General features: G+C 38.2%; 1 long non-coding RNA gene across 1 annotated transcript; it reads left to right on the forward strand.

Moving 5' to 3' along the window:
• Positions 1 to 4,449: 4,449 nt before the first annotated feature.
• LOC115832153 lies at positions 4,450 to 16,038 on the forward strand. The gene is made up of 3 exons (XR_004027591.1): positions 4,450 to 4,586; positions 12,657 to 12,781; positions 15,975 to 16,038. It is a non-coding gene; the product is annotated as an uncharacterized LOC115832153 (long non-coding RNA).
• The last annotated feature ends 5,348 nt before the right edge of the window (positions 16,039 to 21,386 follow it).

Genomic DNA, 21,386 nt, shown 5'->3' on the forward strand with positions numbered 1-21,386 from the left:
GCGGTGTTTGGTTTTTTGTCCTTGCGATAGTTTACTGAGAATGATGTTTTCCAGTTTCATCCATGTCCCTACAAAGGACACGAACTCATCATTTTTTATGGCTGCATAGTATTCCATGGTGTATATGTGCCACATTTTCTTAATCCAGTCTATCGTTGTTGGACATTTGGGTTGGTTCCAACTCTTTGCTATTGTGAATAGTGCCGCAATAAACATACGTGTGCATGTGTCTTTATAGCAGCATGATTTATAGTCCTTTGGGTATATACCCAGTAATGGGATGGCTGGGTCAAATGGTATTTCTAGTTCGAGATCCCTGAGGAATCGCCACACTGACTTCCACAATGGTTGAGCTAGTTTACAGTCCCACCAACAGTGTAAAAGTGTTCCTATTTCTCCACATCCTCTCCAGCACCTGTTGTTTCCTGATTTTTAATGATGGCCATTCTAACTGGTGTGAGATGGTATCTCACTGTGGTTTTGATTTGCATTTCTCTAATGGCCAGTGATGATGAGCATTTCTTCATGTGTTTTCTGGCTGCATAAATGTCTTCTTTTGAGAAGTGTCTGTTCATGTCCTCTGCCCACTTTTTGATGGGGTTGTTTGTTTTTTTCTTGTAAATTTGTTTGAGTTCATTGTAGATTCTGGATATTAGCCCTTTGTCAGATGAGTAGGTTGCAAAAATTTTCTCCCATTCTGTAGGTTGCCTGTTCATTCTGATGATAGTTTCTTTTGCTGTGCAGAAGCTCTTTAGTTTAATGAGATCCCATTTGTCGATTTTGGCTTTTGTTGCCATTGCTTTTGGTGTTTTAGACATGAAGTCCTTGCCCACGCCTATGTCCTGAATGATATTGCCTAGGTTTTCTTGTAGGATTTTAATGGTTTTAGGTCTAACATATAAGTCTTTAATCCATCTTGAATTAATTTTTGTATAAGGTGTAAGGAAGGGATCCAGTTGCAGCTTTCTACATATGGCTAGCCAGTTTTCCCAGCACCATTTATTAAATAGGGAATCCTTTCCCCATTTCTTGTTTTGTCAGGTTTGTCAAAGATCAGATAGTTGTAGCTATGCGGCATCATTTCTGAGGCTCTGTTCTGTTCCATTGATCTATGTCTCTGTTGTGGTACCAGTACCATGCTGTTTTGGTTACTGTAGCCTGTAGTATAGTTTAAAGTCAGGTAGCGTGATGCCTCCAGCTTTGTTCTTTTGGCTTAGGATTGACTTGGCGATGCGGGCTCTTTTTGGTTCCATATGAACTTTAAAGTAGTTTTTCCAATTCTGTGAAGAAAGTCATTGGTAGCTTGATGGGATGGCATTGAATCTATAAATTACCTTGGGCAGTATGGCCATTTCACGATATTGATTCTTCCAACCCATGAGCATGGAATGTTCTTCCATTTGTTTGTATCCTCTTTTATTTCGTTGAGCAGTGGTTTGTAGTTCTCCTTGAAGAGGTCCTTCACATCCCTTGTAAGTTGGATTCCTAGGTATTTTATTCTCTTTGAAGCAATTGTGAATGGGAGTTCACTCATGATTTCGCTCTCTGTTTGTCTGTTATTGGTGTACAAGAATGCTTGTGATTTTTGTACATTAATTTTGTATCCTGAGACTTTGCTGAAGTTGCTAATCAGCTTAAGGAGATTTTGGGCTGAGACAATGGGGTTTTCTAGATATACAATCATGTCATCTGCAAACAGGGACAATTTGACTTCCTCTTTTCCTAATTGAATACCTTTTATTTCCTTCTCCTGCCTGATTGCTCTGGCCAGAACTTCCAGCACTATGTTGAATAGGAGTGGTGAGAGAGGGCATCCCTGTCTTGTGCCAGTTTTCAGAGGGAATGCTTCCAGTTTTGCCCATTCAGTATGATATTGGCTATGGTTTGTCGTAGATAGCCCTTATTATTTTCAGATACGTCCCATCAATACCTAATTTATTGAGAGTTTTTAGCATGAAGGGTTGTTGAATTTTGTCAAAGGCCTTTTCTGCATCTATTGAGATAATCATGTGGTTTTTGTCTTTGGTTCTGTTTATATGCTGGATTACATTTATTGATTTGCGTATGTTGAACCAGCCTTGCATCCCAGGGATGAAGCCCACTTGATCATGGTGGATAAGCTTTTTGATGTGTTGCTGGATTCGGTTTGCCAGTATTTTATTGAGGATTTTTGCATCAATGTTCATCAAGGATATTGGTCTGAAATTCTCTTTTTGGGTTATGTCTCTGCCAGGTTTTGGTATCAGGACGATGCTGGCTTCATAAATGTGTTAGGGAGGATTCCCTCTTTTTCTATCAATTGGAATAGTTTCAGAAGGAATGGTACCAGTTCCTCCTTGTACCTCTGGTAGAATTCAGCTGTGAATCCATCAGGTCCTGGACTCTTTTTGGTTGGTAAGCTATTGATTATTGCCACAATTTCAGAACCTGTTATTGGTCTATTCAGAGATTCAACTTCTTCCTGGTTTAGTCTTGGGAGGTGTATTTGTCGAGGAATTTATCCATTTCTTCTAGATTTTCTAGTTTATTTGCATAGAGGTGTTTGTAGTATTCTCTGATGGTAGATTGTATTTCTGTGGATCGGTGGTGATATCCCCTTTTTCGTTTTTTATTGCATCTATTTGATTCTTCTCTCTTTTCTTCTTTATTAGTCTTGCTAGGGGTCCATCAATTTTGTTGATCTTTTCAAAAAACCAGCTTCTGGATTCATTAATTTTTTGAAGGGTTTTTTGTGTCTCTATTTCCTTCAGTTCTGCTCTGATTTTAGTTATTTCTAGCCTTCTGCTAGCTTTTGAATGTGTTTGCTCTTGCTTTTCTAGTTCTTTTAATTGTGATGTTAGGGAGTCAATTTTGGATCTTTCCTGCTTTCTCTTGTGGCATTTAGTGCTATAAATTTCCCTCTACACACTGCTTTGAATGTGTCCCAGAGATTCTGGTATGTTGTGTCTTTGTTCTCGTTGGTTTCAAAGAACATCTTTATTTCTGCCTTCATTTCATTATGTACCCAATAGTCATTCAGGAGCAGGTTGTTCAGTTTCCATGTAGTTGAGCGGTTTTGAGTGAGTTTCTTAATCCTGAGTTCTAGTTTGATTGCACTGTGGTCTGAGAGACAGTTTGTTATAATTTCTGTTCTTTTACATTTGCTGAGGAGAGCTTTACTTCCAACTATGTGGTCAATTTTGGAATAGGTGTGGTGTGGTGCTGAAAAAATGTATATTCTGTTGACTTGGGGTGGAGAGTTCTGTAGATGTCTATTAGGTCCACTTTATGTAGAGCTGAGTTCAATTCCTGGATATCCTTGTTAACTTTCTGTCTCGTTGATCTGTCTAATGCTGACAGTGGGTGTTAAAATCTCCCATTATTATTGTGTGGAGTTTAAGTCCCTTTGTAGGTCACTCAGGACTTGCTTTATGAATCTGGGTGCTCCTGTGTTGGGTGCATATATATTTAGGATAGTTAGCTCTTCTTGTTGAATTGATCCTTTACCATTATGTAATGGCCTTCTTTGTCTCTTTTGATCTTTGTTGGTTTAAAGTCTATTTTATCAGAGACTAGGATTGCAACCCCTGCCTTTTTTTGTTTTCCAGTTGCTTGATAGATCTTCCTCCATCCCTTTATTTTGAGTCTATGTGTGTCTCTGCACGTGAGATGGGTTTCCTGAATACAGCACACTGATGGGTCCTGACTCCTTATCCAGTTTGCCAGTCTGTGTCTTTTGATTGGAGCATTTAGCCCATTTACATTTAAAGTTAATATTGTTATGTGTGAATCTGATCCTGTCATTATGATGTTAGTTGGTTATTTTGCTCGTTAGTTGCTATAGTTTCTTCCTAGTCTCGATGGTCTTTACAATTTGGCATGTTTTTGCAGTGGCTGGTACCGTTGTTCCTTTCCATGTTTAGTGCTTCCTTCAGGAGCTCTTTTAGGGCAGGCCTGGTGGTGACAAAATCACTCAGCGTTTGCTTGTCTGTAAAGTGTTTTATTTCTCCTTCACTTATGAAGCTTAGTTTGGCAGGATAGGAGATTCTGGGTTGAAAATTCTTTTCTTTAAGAATGTTGAATATCGGCCCCACTCTCTTCTGGCTTGTAGAGTTTCTGCTGAGAGATCACTGTTAGTCTGATGGGCTTCCTTTGTGGTAACCGACCTTTCTCTCTGGCTGCCTTAACATTTTTCTTTCATTTCAACTTTGGTGAATCTGACAATAATGTGTCTTGGAGTTGCCCTTCTCGAGGAGTATCTTTGTGGCGTTCTCTGTATTTCCTGAATCTGAATGCTGGCCTGCCTTGCTAGATTGGGGAAGTTCTCCTGGATAATATCTTGCAGAGTGATTATATTATTATATTTTGTCATGATAAACCATCCTGAATTTCTGTGCTGCATGCATTTGACTTGATAATATTTTATTTAGAATGTCTGCATGTGTCTTCTTGAAGGATATTGCACTACAACTTAACCTTGAGTCCGTGTTCATGTCGGTATTTTCTTTCTAGGTGTTTCTCACCACATAAAATATGTTATAGTGTAGTTCATCTATTTCTCTTCCATGGGTGAGTTCATCTGGTAGATTGGACTACCACTTTTCCTTGTGAGTATATTGATCGTGTGTCCTTACCTGTTATTATTTGACTTACACTCTCTCTGTCCCTGAGAGTATTCCTTGTGCATTAGCATTGGGATTGGACACACAATTTATATGAGAAAAAAATCTTTGTTGTTGCGGATCACTGACACATTTGAGATTTTTTGCAACTATAGCATAAATGAACTGATACATCATCAAAAATTAAAATTATATTTCTCTTTAATGTCTGATAGAAATCACCTACAAAATTATTTTTCTCTTTTAAATGAGATTTTTCAAAAGATATTAATTACTTTAATAATTGTAGGTCTATGTGGATCTTAAAAATTTATTTCTGAACCACTTTGAATAAATTAAATTATAATTATCTAGAAAACTCTCCATTTTGTTTGTATCTTTGTCCTAAAGTTGATATAAAATTCTCATTTTTAAATTTCTGCTGCTTCTACATATTCTCCCTATTTTAAAATTTCAAATGATTATTTCTTCCTTTGGTTTGTTCTTTGTTAATCTTGCTGTGCTTTGCTTATTTTATTAGTCTTTTTTTTTTTTTTTTTTTTTTTTTTTGAGATGGAGTCTTGCTCTGTCGCCCAAGCTGGAGTGCAATGGTGCAATCTCAGCTCACTGCAACCTCCACCTCCCAGGTTGAAGTGATTCCCCTGCCTCAGCCTCCCGAGTAGCTGGGACTACAGGCACATGCCACCACACTCGGCTAATTTTTGTGTTTTTAGTAGAGACAGGGTTTTACCATGTTGGCCAGGCTGGTCTCAAACTGCTGACCTCAGGTGATCTGCCTGCCTCGACCTCCCAAAGTGCTGGGATTACAGGCTTGAGCCACCACGCCCAGCCTTTATTACTCTTTTCAAAAAGCCAACTCTTTATTTCATATTATTTATTTAATTTCATTATCTACTCATATTTATTATTTTTCTTTTGCTTTCTTTGTGATTATTCTTTTTTTAGACTTTATCTTTTTAGAACGGTTTTCAGTTCACAGTAAAATTGAAAAGAAGGAGGAAAGCTTTATCATTTACCCCTTTCCCCTATACATGCATGAATAGCCTCCCTCCACCATTAATAGTCCCCCAGCAAAGTGGTACATTCGATACAGCCATTGAACCTACATTGACACATCATTATCACCGAAAGTCCATAGTTAATATTGATGTTGTACATTATGTATATTTGCACAAATGAACAATGACATGTTTCCACCATTATAATATCAAAGAGAGCAGTTTCATTGCATTAAAATTTTTCTGTTCTCCACCTATTCAACCCTGCTTCCTCTGTAACTCCTGTCAACCTACTGATATTTTTTAATGTCTCTATAGTTTTTCCCTTTCCAGAATATCATATATTTAGAATAGAGTATATAGACTTTTCAGATTGGCTTCTTTCACACATTAACTTGCTTTTCAGTTTCTTCCATTTCTTTAAAAATATCAAGTCATATAATCCATCATATCAAAAGGCCAAAGGAGAAAAAAAAGTCACACGATCCTATCAATTGATGCAGAAGAAACATTTGACAAAATCCAATTCCCATTCATTATTAAAAACTTTCAGTAAACTAGGAATAGAAGGGAACTTCCTTAACTTGATAACGAATATCTGCATATTAGAACTAACATCATACTCAACAGTAAGAAACTAGAAATTTCCCCACTAAAACCAAGAACAAGGCAAGAATGTCCCCTTTAAGCAGTACTTTTCAACAGCATACTGAAAATGCTTGCTAATACGATATGAAAGGAAACCAAAATAAAAGATATACTGATTGGGAAGGAAAAAAACTCCTGGGCCTAATAAGCAATTATACTAAAGTTACAAGATATGAGATTAATATATAAAACTCAGTTGATTTCCTGTATATAAGAAATGAACAACTGGAATTTGAAATTAAAACACAATACCACTTACATTAGCAGTCCCAAAATGAAATTTTTAGGTATAAATTTAACAAAGTATGTACAAGATCTATATGAGGAAAGTTACAACACTCTGATAAACAAAATAAAAGAAGAACTAAATAATTGGAGAGGCATTTATGTTCTTAGATATGAACCATCTTGCATTTCTGTGCTGCATGAATTTGACTTGATAGTATTTTATTTAGAATGTCTGCATTTGTCTTCACGTAAGACATTGCACTACACTCGTGTTGGTATCCATGTTGGGTTTTATTTTCTGGGTTTTTCTTACCACATAAAAATTTGTTATAGAGTAGTCCATCTATTTCACTTCCACAGGAGAGTTTATCTATGGTAGATTGGACCACTATCCTTTTCTGTGAGAATATTGTTAATGTTGTATGTCCTTGCCTTTCATTCCATTTTCATGACTCTATATTGTCAAGATGTCAGTTCTTCCCAGCTTGACTTAGAGATTCAGCGCAGTCCCCGTAAAAATCCCAGCAAATTATTGTGTGGATTGAAAAACTGGTTTTAAAATTTATATAGAAAGGTAAAATACCCGAAATAGCCAACACAGAGTTGAAAGAGAAGGAGAAAGTTGGAAGGTTGACACAACCTTACTTCAAGACTTATTATCAAGCTATAGTCATCAAGAAAGAGTGGTATTGGTGGAAAAATAGACAAATAAATCAATATATAAGCCATCCAGTCTATGGTATTGTGTTATAGAAGCGCGAATGACTAAGACAGTACACAATTAGAGTGTGGACCAATCCAAATATATTTCCTTATTATTTTCCTTTATTTTAATCAACCTAACTACTGAGAATGTAGCCTTTTGTGTTTTATGCTACAGTCTAAATTAGGAATGTTAACTTTGTGGATTCAAGGCAAAATGTCTTGTCCTCTTTGTAATGATTAGAAAGCAAGGCAATAAGTAGCACAGAATAATGAATGACCTAAGTTTGCTACAAGTAAATGCCCATTTTTTACAGTGGTTTTCAACATCTTTTTCATTTTTGGCTTTAAAGTTTCCCTTATTTTCCGGCAGGGACAAACGTACATTGGGAAAGATTGTTAAAATGTATTCACCATATTTACATTTTTGTATGGGGAAGGTTTTCGATGTTGTCTAATATGAATTAAGCTGAAAATGACAGTCTCCTTTCATTCTTAAACTCTTTACATTCTGAATTCCTGCTCTCACCTCAGTTCTTGTAAATTTTCTCAATGATCTCATAAGTACCAAATTTTATTTCTGCACCTCAGTGCTCATTTGCTCATCGTTTCCCCCAATTTCTAATTTCTGTTTTCCATCACCGTTATCTTTTTGTTTTTTTTTCCGCTCTCTTCGTAAGACTACCACCATTTCCTAAGGTTCAGACTTCAAAATTACCTGATAATTTTTCCTTTCTGTACCCTGTATTCCATTAATCAGGAAATTCTATAGATTCTTGCTACTTATTATGTTTTTGTCTATTACTTTTTTCTATTATTCTCAGACCAGCAAAAACTCAGACCCAGCAATGTTTCTTGTTGGTCTTTCTCATCTTTGTATATGTCCCACCCCTATGTCTGATCATGGCTTTCCTCTCTTTAAAAATCTACAGCCTAGGCCGGGCACGGTGGCTCACGCCTGTAATCCCAGCACTTTGGGAGGCCGAGGTGGGTGGATCACAAGGTCAGGAGATCGAGACCATCCTGGCTAACACGGTGAAACCCCGTCTCTACTAAAAATATAAAAAATTAGCCAGGCGTGGTGGCGGGTGCCTGTAGTCCCAGCTACTCAGGAGGCTGAGGCAGGAGAATGGCGTGAACCCACGAGGCAGAGCTTGCAGTGAGCGAAGATCGTGCCACTGTACTCCAGCCTGGGCGACAGAGCGAGACTCCGTCTCAACAACAACAAAAAATCTACAGCCTAATGTATTATATATTATACATTATATAACTTTCTTAAATTAATATTCAGATTCTTACTTGATTTGGCCCTAGACTATTTTCAACCACATCTTTCACAAAACAATTTTGAAGACAAAAATCATGCCATATGAAATGATTTATTGTTCTCTAAACATAAAATAACTCCTTTCAATTTCTTGGGCTTCTGATTTCTTACAAATGAAATGTATTTTACAATGTGTTTACATCCCTACAAATTGAAAGTAACTTTTGTCAAGATAGAGACTAAATGCTTGGTACAGACATCTTGCATGGATGCTACCAAGAATTCCAAAGTTGGAAATTATCTCTGTTTTCTTTTCTTCTGTAGAATATTGTATCTATTTTATTATGTTTATCAGATGCTGCCTAGTTAGATGAACATTTATGTGTATCTTCCTGTTAAACTGCAGGGTCCATGATAACTGGGTCTTTTCAACCTCTTTGTGTAGTTGTTATTACTAATCACAATGAATAAATCATAGAAGATTTTCAACAAATGCTTACTGAGTCTGGAGGTAAATATTGTGAATGCAAACTAATCTTTCTTTTTAAGAATGTACAAAATGCTATTATTCTATATGATAAGGAGCCAAATAGAAATCAGTAAACATAGAAGAAGTCTTCTTTTGTCCTCTATGGATGATATGTCATTCCTGAAAAACACATGCTGTAGTTTCCTAAATTGAAAACTTATAAATAACATTATAATATCACCATTGTGTATCATCAAAAGAAATAATTAAAATTGTTTTACAACAGAATATAAAAAGTATCCCTTATACTGCATATTACTTTACACATTTAATTATCATTACCTTCTGTGTTGGCCCAAGATTGCATAGCAAGTAAATGTTGGAGACAAAATGGATACATAACTCTTCTAAAACTCTAATTTTGTATGCCTCACACATATTTGTTCTATTATATTAAGCTTATACTGGTTTTAAAATTTCTTTTGTGAGATCATATATCAACAAAAGGTCAAAGACAGTGTTCAGCTCCCTTGCAGAATATGTTTAAATGCATTCTACTAAGCTCCAATATAGTCACTCTGCATATGTGGGAAAGTTCTTTTCAGACTTAGAGTTCTTGAATTAGAATAAGAGTTTGAAATTACACTTAGAACCTGATTGGAGCTGATATATTATACTAAATACAAACTATAAGTAGTATTTTTTCAAACCGTTGACACGTCCCCAGGTAATACATGGACTACATTGTTTCCCGAAAAGGTATTTGCTTTAATCTAGCGTTTTTCAAATCAGATTTCACATATGTGTTGTCAGGAAATGTTAGATGATCCACACATCCTATATAGTCATTAATTTAGTGTTAGTTTTTTGATTCTATTTGAAATAAGCAATTGACACAATTGACAGCATTTAGCTTTTAATGTACTGAGAAACATGTCTTACCATTAGCAATTACCTTGACATTTTCTAACATTAAAATGATTACTATCTGTTACTATATTTATATTTGAATTTTTATTATAAGCATATCTACCATTTGATCCTAATATCAAAAAGATAAAATCATTTCTTTTCTAACACAATTTTCATGTTGGACTTTTTAACATTAACAGACAAATGTATAGGCATAAATTTCTATTGAAAATGTTTTCATAGATTAAGACTTCAATTTATTAAGCAATATAATATATTGGGATCTGAGAGTAAGAAAGAGCATTGAGGGAAAGTAATGTACCATTTGTAGTGGATTGAGAAGAGGAAAACAGAGGCTGATTTAAAATGCAAATGCAACATGTGCATCAAGGGAAAGGCCAGATGCTATCACAAAGGAAAAGATCACTTAAATAGAGAAAAGTGGTGAGGTGGTCCTGCCATCACATCACCATTAGTTTGCCGAACCTCCACTAACTTACACTGTAGCACTCAGTACCGCATTTATATTGAGAGTTTTAATTTAGTTTAGCAAAATGTCATCCATCACATTAATTGAATGCTGTTACTCTGAATTTTTATTTTCTTAAATTTTATAGTATTTGCTATAATTGCTTGGTTTTACGGTTGGGAGAGAATTAGGCACATGAGGGATTTATTCTGTCATATGTTTTTATGTATTTAAGCAAGATAAAAATAAGTGAAGTCAGTGAAGTCAACACTGCTAGTTCATAATACATCTTTCCTTTATGTGAGTTTTTTTTTCTTTTCTCTACTTGGGAGTCATTGTCTTTAACTATAATCATTCATACAGCAGTTTTAAAACAAAAACAAACATAATCTAAAACCTACTATAATCTGTTTTTGAAATGCTAATAACAGGTTTGCCAGTTTTAAAGTGTAAAGCAATTCATTATCACAGCTAGCTAACAAAAGCTTGGGGGCAAAGATCTGCTAAAATTATATTAAGAAAAATACAAAACAGTTAACCCTTGAACTTTGAAACTGTTTGAAAATACTAGAATGAGTCTGTACTAGTATGTATAACATTTTGTTATTTATGGACATTTAAAAACAAATGAAAAAGCTTGAAAATAGCTGAAAATTAAATACATCTTAACCAATATAACTAAGTCAACTTCCTCCCCAAGGAGAATAAAATAGCAACAAAAAATTCAGGGACTCTATTAACCAAAAGTGTATTCTTCTATTTCTTCTCTCTCTTGTTTCACATATTTTAGGCATTTTGCCAATGTTTAGGCCCGTGATCCATTTATTGCCATGAGATAATATAACAATAGATGATAGTGGTCAGAAGTCTTCTCGAACTGCACAGCTTTCTCCCTTAGTAGATTTGGGAGTTTTGTGTTTCTTCCCGTGATAATTTGATTATACTTTGCCAACTGCCAAAATTCTTGTACTAGAGAAATGAGTAAAGTAGCCCTGTAGTGAGGCTATTCATTTGAAGCCAGATTTTCACTAAATACAACAAAATGGCTGCAGGCAGATGTTTCACAGTGGCCCTAAAATGCTGTTTTGCAAATGCATATATTCAGGATTATAAGCGTTGGTGCCACCCGCTCTTGAATAGTGTGTCCTTTTTCTTCCCCACTGCTCCCCTAACCCTTCATCATCACTTCACAAATTTACTCTCCAACTGTTAGTTCAAATGAAAATATCAAATATTTAGTTCAATGGTAAGATAGTTACCATCATTGCTATGGTTTGAATGTTTGTGTTCCCTCTGAAATTCATGCTAAGTCTTAATCCCCAGTGCAACAATGTTAAGAGGTGGAGCCTTTAGGAGATGATTAGCCTCAGAAGAGGAGCGCGGCAGTGAGACCCTCAGTCTTCTTAGTGTGTATGTAAGTGGTCATAATCAGAATGCTGGCAGAAATAGGGAAAGATTCTGAGATGGTCTTCGATGGAAATTACAAACGTTATATTGAAAACTAGAGGAAAGGACAACCTTGTTACAAAGTTGCAAAGAGCTTGGCTGCGTTGCCTCAGTGTCCTAGGGCTTTGTGGAAGGCAGAATTGAAGAGCAGTGAACTTGGATATTTGTGGAGGAATGTCTGTGTAAACTGTTCAGGTTGCTGCGTGGCTTCTATTAATGTCTTAAAGTAAAATGCAGAAGAGAGAAAAAAATTAAAGATGGAATGTATAATCAAAAAGGGAACAGAAATTAATGATTTGGAAATTCTAAACCTTTCCATGTAAAGAATGAAAAGGGTTGTTTTGGGGAGAATATCAAGAATGTGGCCAAGTGATACGGAAATTAGTATGGATAAAAGGAACCCAGATGCCGTTCATCAAGACAGGGAAAGAATGACCCTGAAGGAATTTTGGAGATCTTTAAGGCTGCCACTCCCATCACAGGCCCAGAGTGCTAGGGCCTTGAGAGCAGAAATATTTCAAGGTAGGAGCCCTGAGCTACGGGCTCACAGAAGGGCCGCAGCTCTTCTCTCCTTCTCATCGCCCGCTGCGCAGTGAGAGGGAGGGTGTGTTTCAGGGGGCTGTGTTTCAGTCTGTTTTTTTACAGCTCTTTCACAGTCCTGGGGCCCTGCTCCAGCCCGCATCTCCTGAACTGGCCTGGCCCGGCCTCTGCTTCCTGCTGTGTGGGGCGGCCACCCACTGCTGGCAGAGGTGGAAGGGCTATAGTGTTACAGCTCTGGCTCAGGCAATACCAAGGTCTGGGCCCCCAGAAGAATCACTACTCTTCACTCCCACAGTCTGTGAGCGTGTCACTGCCCGCAGCTCGGTGAGTCAGCCAGGAAAGTGTTACAGCTCCTTTCATTCCCGCTGTTCGGCAGGTCTCGAGTTCTTATCCCGCATCCAGGAGGAATGAGGTTATGCAGACACCTGGAAGGTGAGCAAGGCCGAGAAAAGCTTTACTGCGCAACTGGACAGCTCTCCGAAGAGAGGTGACCTGAAGCAGGTAACCCCTATCTGCAAGTAGGTACTCCCAAGTAGTGTCTAGTCTGGCTCTTAAAAGCAATACCAAACCATTACTTTTTAATTGTTCTATTTGTAATATTTACATTCTATCGAATAACTAAGGGAATTCAAAATCCTTTGCTTATAGGTTAAGTTTTTAAAATGGAAAATAAATAAAGGTTGTTATAATATTATGATTATATGAATATATTACAGGAATAAATATGATAACCAGACCCACAGAAAATGCATGTAGTCCTATGTCATTTCAAAGAGAATGAGGATGTTGCGAGAGACAGAGCATATGTATTCGGATTCTTACATGTTAATGCTTGTTCAAAATTAAGTCATAATTAAGGACAAGCTACAAAGTGAGAAAAAAATACTTGGAAATCACCTATCTGACAAAGGACTAAGTATAGAATATAAAAACACCACTCGAAACTCAACAGGTAGTAAAACAACCAATCCTGTTTTAAAAATTGGAACATAAACCATCACTTCCCCAAAGAGCATATACAGATGGAAACAAGCATATGAAAAGATGATCAACATCATTGGCCATTAAAAAAATACAGATTAAATCCACAGTGAGATAATATATATTAGAAGGACTGGAAAAGAAAACCAAGCAGATGTCACAAAACCAAGCAGATGTCACAAACCAAGCAGATGTCACAATGTAAATATGCACTTAATATATGATCAAGCAATCCCACTCAAGTATTTATTCTAGAGAAATAAAAACATGTTCATATAAAAGCTCATGTACAATAATTATGACAGCTCTTTTTATAATTGCCAAAACATAGAGATAAACTAAATTTCTTCAATGAGTGGATATATTATGACACATTCATATAATAATCTTCAACAATAAAAAGTAATAAACTATTGATACACACAAGGATTAACATTTAAGGCATTAAGCTGTGCTAAAGAAGTTTGTTTTAAAAGGTTACATACTGTATGATTATATTTATATGATGCCTTACAAAAGGCAAAACTGTGGTGAAGATGAAATAATGAGTGAGGCTGGGTGAAGTGGCTCACGCTTGTAATCCTAGCGCTTTGGGAGGCCGAGGCGGGCAGATCATCTGAGGTCAGAAGTTCAAGACCAGCTGGCCAACATGGTGAAACCCCAGCTCTACTAAAAATACAAAAATTAGCTGGGCATGGTAGCGCGTGCCTGTAATCCCAGCTACTCGGGAGGCTGAGGCAGGAGAATCGCTTGAACCTGGGAGGGGGAGGTTGCAGTGAGCTGAGATCATGCCACTGCACTCCAGGCTGGGTGACAGAGTGAGACTCTGTCTCAAATGAAAAAGAAAAAGAAATAATGAGTGGTTGCCAGAGGTTAGGGTTGGGGAAATGGTGCAACTACAAAGGGGCAGCACGATGGAGATTTGTAGGTGGAGGAAATTGTTTTGTATCCTCAACTATGGATAGTGATGGTATTAACATGTTTTAGTACTCATGGAATTGTACATTAAAGAGATCAATTTTAGTGTACGTAGTTTTTAAAAAGTAAGATAAAGTAAAATAAGTTGTACCATGTATTACTTACTTCAGATCTGGAGTGTAAGTTTCAACAGTTTCCCTAGAATTTCCTATTGTATTTTTCCTTTTTGACAGAAGAAAATATATACTTTTCATCAAATAAACGTATAAAAGATTTACGTAAATGTATTTTATAAATATCTTACAGCTTCTTAATAATAATAATAGTATATGTTACATGGCACTTACTTTCATTTTGAGAGCATTCTTGGAGTCCTCTGACCGTCTATCTAATTTTGTCCAAATATTTGCTAGGCGTACTATACTATTATCATCCATAATTTTTTTACCTTTGCAATCCTGGGTTGGTTCTGTTGTTTTCTGGATTTTGAGCTCTTTTCTCAAGAAAGTTTACAATTTTTTCGATTTAATCTATAATTTTTTTAACTAAATCTTCATGAGATGTAAGATTTATATATTTTCGCATGCCCCAAAATATATTTTTCTTTTATGCCTTGTAATAATTGGTCCGGGTAAGGAAATCTAGGCTCCATGGCATTTTCAAAGAGCTCTGAAAGTGCAGATATCAAACTCACTGTCTTAATTTGGGTTCCTCAAGAAAGCAGGGCCTAAGCAAAAATTTAAGTATAGGTAGTTTATTTTGGTGTTAGACCCAGGAATCAGAAGTGAGAGAGTGCGGAGAGTGAGGTTGTTAAGAAAGAAAATGCAACGTTAGGGTGCTCTATCAAAGTAGCTGCTATGGACAACTGGGCTCAATTCCTCCAGCATCTTCTGAGAAGTGTACCTACTACCTCCCAGATTTTTCCATCTGGAGTATAGGACACTGGAGTACTTAATACACAGGTTACCACTCCACATTGTTTGTTGGTTTCTCTTCAGGTGCATTAAATTTCTCCTTACCACTGCCATTTGTTGTTAGTACTTGAAAGTTCCTACAATGCTGGAGAAAGCGCTGAGGCAAAATGCAAAAAGATGCACATTTTTCAGCATTATATAAATTTGAGGCCACTTGGAGCTGTCTACTACAACTGATAATGAAATCATATGTGCATTGATAGGATGTGACCAAGGACCCACCCCAGAGGTGTCTGGTTCACTCCTTACACTATAGATATATCTCCTTATGTACCTGACATGGTTTGGCTGTGTCCCTACCCAAATCTCATCTTGAATTGTTATCCCCATAATCCCCATGTGTCATGGGAGGGACCCGGTGGGAGTTAATTGAATCATGGGGGTTGTTTCCCCCATGCTGTTCTCCTGATAGTGAGTGAGTTCTCATGAGATCTGAGGGTTTTATAAGCATCTGGCATTTCTCCTGTTGGCACTCATTCTCTCTCCTGTCACCCTGTGAAGAAGTGCCTTCTGCCATGATTGTAAATTTCTTGAGCCCTCCCCAGCCAAGCAGAACTGCAAGTCCATTAAACCTCTTTCCTTTGTAAACTACCCAGTCTTGAGTATTTCTTGTGAGAGCAGACTTGTACAGTACCACATTAAGTTCACTCAGTTTCTGATACTTCAAGGTAGTAACCAGCTGGAATTTTTATAAGATTTAATACAGGAGTCTTAATGGAACAGACTACAGTTCCTAATGCTGCCATTTTGTCCAAGACCATTAGAGATATTCATCATCTCTTGTCTCAATTGTTCATTCTATATTTTCTCCCTTTTTTCAGCCATAATTTTAGCTTGTCTAAACTTCTTACCTGGTGTGATGATCAAGAGCTTAATCTCTGAAAGTTCAGTTAAATTACTCAAAGTTTCTTCTGTGATTACCAGCTATCTACTTCTGGATAATAAGGCACTAAAAATTTTAGTGGCTTAAAACAACATATTATTGATTATTTATTATGGTTCCTGTGTTGACTAGACTTAGCTGGGTTGTTGCTTGGGATCTCTTCTATGGTTGCAGTCTTTTAGAAATAGATATTGCAGTCATCAGAAGGCCCAAACGACCTGAATGCCTCAGTTCCAGTTCACTGCAGGCTGGTGACTGGAGTATCTACACATTGCCTGTCCATGTCTTAGGCTTCTTATGTATGGCAGTTGAGTTCCAAGAATAAGTTTATAGAGAGACAGGAAGTATAAATGTTATGGGATCTTTGGGGTGTCAGTTTTTCTGGCTGGAAACCTCTGTGGTCAGTGGTGCCTTTGCCTGAGTTCTTGTCCTATGTCCAGAAAGAATGAGGTATGCAGACAAGTGAAGGATGAACAAGACAAAGAGGAGCTTCATTAAACGTTAGAACAGCTCAGAGGAGACCTGCAGAGGGTAGCTCCTCCCTGTTACTACCAATGTCTGCTCCTCTCAGCAAGTAGAGGCCCTGGAGAGGGTAGCTCCCCTCTGCAGCTGGTAGCTCTGATGCCTCTGCTGGTCTCTGAAGCTCTCAGTTCAGAGGGTAGTTCCTCTCTGCTCTCAGCAGAGAGGGTAGCTCCTCTCTACAGCTGGCCATCCCAGCCCCATCACCTCTCTATTCTCTCCACTCTCTGCCCTGCTCTGGCTGAGCCTGGGGCTTTTATTGACCTCAGAGGGGAGGAAGTATGTGCTGACTGGTCCATGGGCAGCCATGGGAGGGCCCAGGAAAAAGCACCATAAGTTCCCCATCTCATCAGCAGGACTGGCATCCTGGCCCCCAGCTTCAGGCCTCTTCTGGCCTGAAGGTGGGGCTTCACTGGGGACTCACCCCCTTCCTCCCAGGAGCCTGTCTGCCTCCCACATCATCCATGGAGCCCAGGCTGCTGGTACCTGCAGGCCATTTCCCAACCACCCCCAACCCCACCTCAATGTCCCCTCCCACACTTCTTGGTGCCCCAAGTCTAGAGGGGGCCAAGGCAGCAGGGGGCTGGCATGTCAATGCTGCCCCAAATGTGGGCACACCTGGCTGGGCTGTGACTGCGCCCAAGCTCAGCCACAATCCTGCTCCAATATTGGAACCAATGCTGGGAGTTGGGAGAGGCTAGGCAGTGGGAACAGGCACCTCTAATCCTGCAAGGGCAAGGGGGGCCTTCCCAGGGCCCCCAAGAGTTCAGGAATGCCTGGATCTGCAGCTCTGGTTTGGGAGGCTGCAGCTGTGCTGGGGAGCAGGGCTTCTGCCTGCTCTTGTAGTGGGAGGCCCAGATCCACAGTTACAATGTGGGTGGCTGCAGCCCCATCCTCCTGGCAACTCCAGGTCCTTTCTGGGCCTGGGTTGACATCCAGGGCAGGCACCACATTGCTGTGAGCTGCCCCTATGGCCTCAGCATGCAATCTGGCGCAGCTCCATCATGGCAGCTCCCAGGGTGGTGGGCTGCAGGCAGCGAGGGCTGTCCAACTCCTTCCTGTGCCCTCCCTGAGATGGCCAGCATGATGGCAGTGGTTGCACCAGATGGCCCACTGTTGCCACCAGAAACTGCCAGTTTCTTCAGGCCAGGACCTGGCATAGGGTGACTTGCATTATATTTTATTGGTTAAAGCAATTATAGATCTTGCTCAGATCTAAGATGGGCATAAGACTCATTTTCAATGGAAAGATTGAACTTTTCATAAAATAACCTATGTTTGCAACTAAGTAGTTTTCTTAGTGTCCTTCCTGTTTAGATATCTGGAGAGAGCTTTTTCTTTAATTTTGTCCCATTTCTCTCTCTTTCAGTCCAAGCTGATAATCATTCCTTTAAAGTTTTTGTGGACTTTCTGTGTATTAAATTACAATCCACTTTTTTAAACCAGTGGTTCTAAAATGTAGATTATTTTGTCCTAAGGCATTTAGATGGCCTGGAAACAATTTTGACTGTCAAGAATTGGGTGAAGAGGCCAGGCGCAGTGGCTCACGCCTGTAATCCCAGCACTTTGGGAGGCTGAGGCGGGTGGATCACCTGAGTTCAGGAGTTCGAGACCAGCCTGGCCAACATGGCGAAACCCCATCTCTAGTAAAAATACAAAAATTATCCCGGCATGGTTGTGGGTACCTGTAATCCCAGCTACTCGGGAGGCTGAGGCAGGAGAATTGCTTGAACCCAGGAGGCACCGGTTACAGTGAGCCGAAATTGTGCCACACTGAACTCCAGCCTGGATGACACAGCAAGACTCCATCTGAAAAAAAAAAAAAAAAGATAAAAGAATTGGGTGAAGAGCGTCCTACTGGCATCTAATGGGTAGAGCCCACAAATATTGCTAAACATTCTACAAGGTACAAGACAACACAAAAGACTCCCTCATCCCAACAAAAAATTATCTGACCCAAAATGTCTATAGTGCCAAGGTTGAAAAGTCCTGCTTTAGATAACAGCCACACCTATAAGTGTATTTGCGACAGTCCCTTCATTACCTTTGGTTCCCTATGATAACGTCCTCAATATTATTAGAAAACTTAATGTGTCACAGAGAGGGTATACAAGGACCTTTATTTGTTTGAAGTTATCTTTCAGATACCACTTTAGCTCTTTCTTCAGTTTATCAAAAATCTTATACTTCCACACAATTTGATATTTGTTTTGAAAAAAATTTGTACTAAGACATTCTCTTTCTGGAGAGATTGCAGATTTTTGGTCCCAGAAAGCTTGACCTTTTATGTTTCATTTAAATTCTGATTTAAAAATGGAAGTATTTCCCCTTTGTTTCATTTCTCTCTTATATTTTATCATAGGCAGCTAAAATCAGCCAGATGAAGCTTGAAATTCTGCCTTCAAATCTCCCTAACTATCCCAATGTTACTGGGTACTCTTTCTATTTTTCTTATTGCCAAAGGTGACAGTGTTGCCAGATTTTCTCCCACTACATAAAAACTGCCTCTTTTCACTAGCTTCTGTTACGGACTGAATGTATGTATCCTCCACAAATTCATATATTAAAGCCTTAACCTCCAATGTGACTATCTTTGGAGGTGGGGCCTTTGAGAATTAATAACATTTAGATGAGCTGATGGGGATGGAGCCATCATGATGAGATTAGTTCCCTTATAAGAAGAGGAAGAAAGATGGATTTCTCTACAAGTACACACATTGAGGAAAGGCCATGAGAGTGATACCAACAAAGTTGGTCCCCCTTAAAATGGGGTCTTTCCCTGTCCAGTGCTACAAAGTCGATATGCAAAACCAAAAGTGAGCGTCTAGAAGTGCAGGTATAGGGCATATTTAATGAAAGGGTTGGGCATTAAAAACGAGGAGAGGAATATTCATGTATTTTCTGGGAGTGGGTAGAGAACTTCTTGGAACTGGAGTTGCCACCTTCCTTTTTGTCATTTTATGGTTTATTCTGGTCATTGTCATAGTGATTATCATGGTCATGGTGCTTGTGGGAGTGTCACTGAGCATGGAAATTAGATTATAATGAAGTTAGAAGCTCTTCAGAGGTCAGATGACCTGCCATTTTAGATCCCACCAGTCTTAGCTGGTTTAATCACAAGGGGAAACTTCTGACTTTAGTCCTGTTTCCTAAAGATAAGCAGAGTTAAGTTGGGATAGAAATTGACCTAGGTCTTAAAGGCATTACACTAGGTAACATGAGGACACAGGGAGAAGGTGATCATTTGCAATCCAGAAAGAGGGCCCTCATCAAGAATCAAATCTGCTGGCACGTTGATCTCAGACTTCCAACCTTCAGAACTGTGAGAAGTGTCTGTGGCTAAGCACCTAATCTGTGGTATTTTGATATAACAGCCTGGGCTGAGTAGGACAGCCTCTAACAACATCCTCACTGTCTTCAAGCCCTCTCCAACAGCCTCCTTGAGGTCTTCCAGGTTTCACTATGAGTCTCCTGCAAACTCTTCCAGCATCTGCCCATTGCTTAAACCCAAAGCCAATTGTCATTAATTTTTAGATTTTGTTTTTTCTAGGAGTAAAATTCACTTTGCTCTTGTTAGGCTGTCATAGCTGTAATTATTCCTTCATCATTGTCACCAGGAATGTGAGCACCAACATTTTAGTTTATGTTTCCCTAAACTAATGCCTGAGAAAAAGACTTAAGTGAAGTTCATTTGTTTGAAATAATATTCTAAGAAACAGGGTTAAGGGAAGGGAGTAGTGAGACAAGGAAGGAGGAAAGATAATGAGGTCACTGCTTGGAGCTTTAGTCTGCTAGGATTTTTGAAGCACATATAATGCCACCCAGAATTATCCCCTGGAAAGACAGTATGCACTTGAGTTGGGATGCTGCATCTGTGAGGTGTCCCTTTGTGTGAAATGTGCTTTCCAAATGTCCTGAAATTAGATCTGCAGCAAGGGGCTGTGGCACAGAGGAGCACTGAAAATATCTTCTACACCAAAACTCATTATTTATAGGCTATTTTTTTTTTCTGGAAGCTCTTAATATTTTATCTTCATCCTAGATATTTTAGATTTCATTATTACATGTCTAGGTGTAGGTCTTTTTAATTTCATTCTGCTTGGCACTTAGTGACCCTTTAAATATAAAGTCTCATATCTGTTTTTAACTCTAGGAATTTAGAACTCATACATAATTTCTGCATCTCCATTTTCTTTGTTGTTTCTTTGGAACCTCCTATTTATTAGGAATCAAAATCTGCTATATTCTATTTTTTTGTCTTTTTGCTATGTACTCTAGGAGGTTTCTTTATCAGGAAACCTTTCTGCTGAGTTTTCAATTTCAGAAATTATCTTTTGAATTTCAAAAACTCATTCTTAGATATTTGTTTTTCATGGCATTCTATTCTTGTTGCATGGATATATTATCTTGTCAAGTGGAACAGGAGAGAACTGAAGATATGCATGTCTTATTTCTTAAAAATCTTCACACAAAGACAAGTTTCAAGGGGAATAAGCCAAATAATTGATCCTGGAGAAAACAAAAATTACAAGGAAAGACCTTGTTATTTATGTTTTATTATGTATTATTATTATTATTTATTATTTATGTATTATTATGTTTTATTTCCTTATTGAGTTTTCTCTAGGATCAGTTATTTGTCTTATTCTTCTTGATACTTTTTATTACACAATGATTTTCCCAAATGTCTCATGATAATTGGATTTCCATTCATCTTTATGAATAAAAAAGTGTTGATTCACTTAAATTGCAGGGATAAATGTCGCTGCTGCTATTTAGATATGTTTGTATATCAAACTAATGAGCATTTCTTTTTTTATCTAAGAGGGAA

Source organism: Nomascus leucogenys, chromosome 21, assembly GCF_006542625.1.
Source record: "Nomascus leucogenys isolate Asia chromosome 21, Asia_NLE_v1, whole genome shotgun sequence".
In the NCBI taxonomy this organism is placed as follows: Eukaryota; Metazoa; Chordata; class Mammalia; order Primates; family Hylobatidae; genus Nomascus; species Nomascus leucogenys.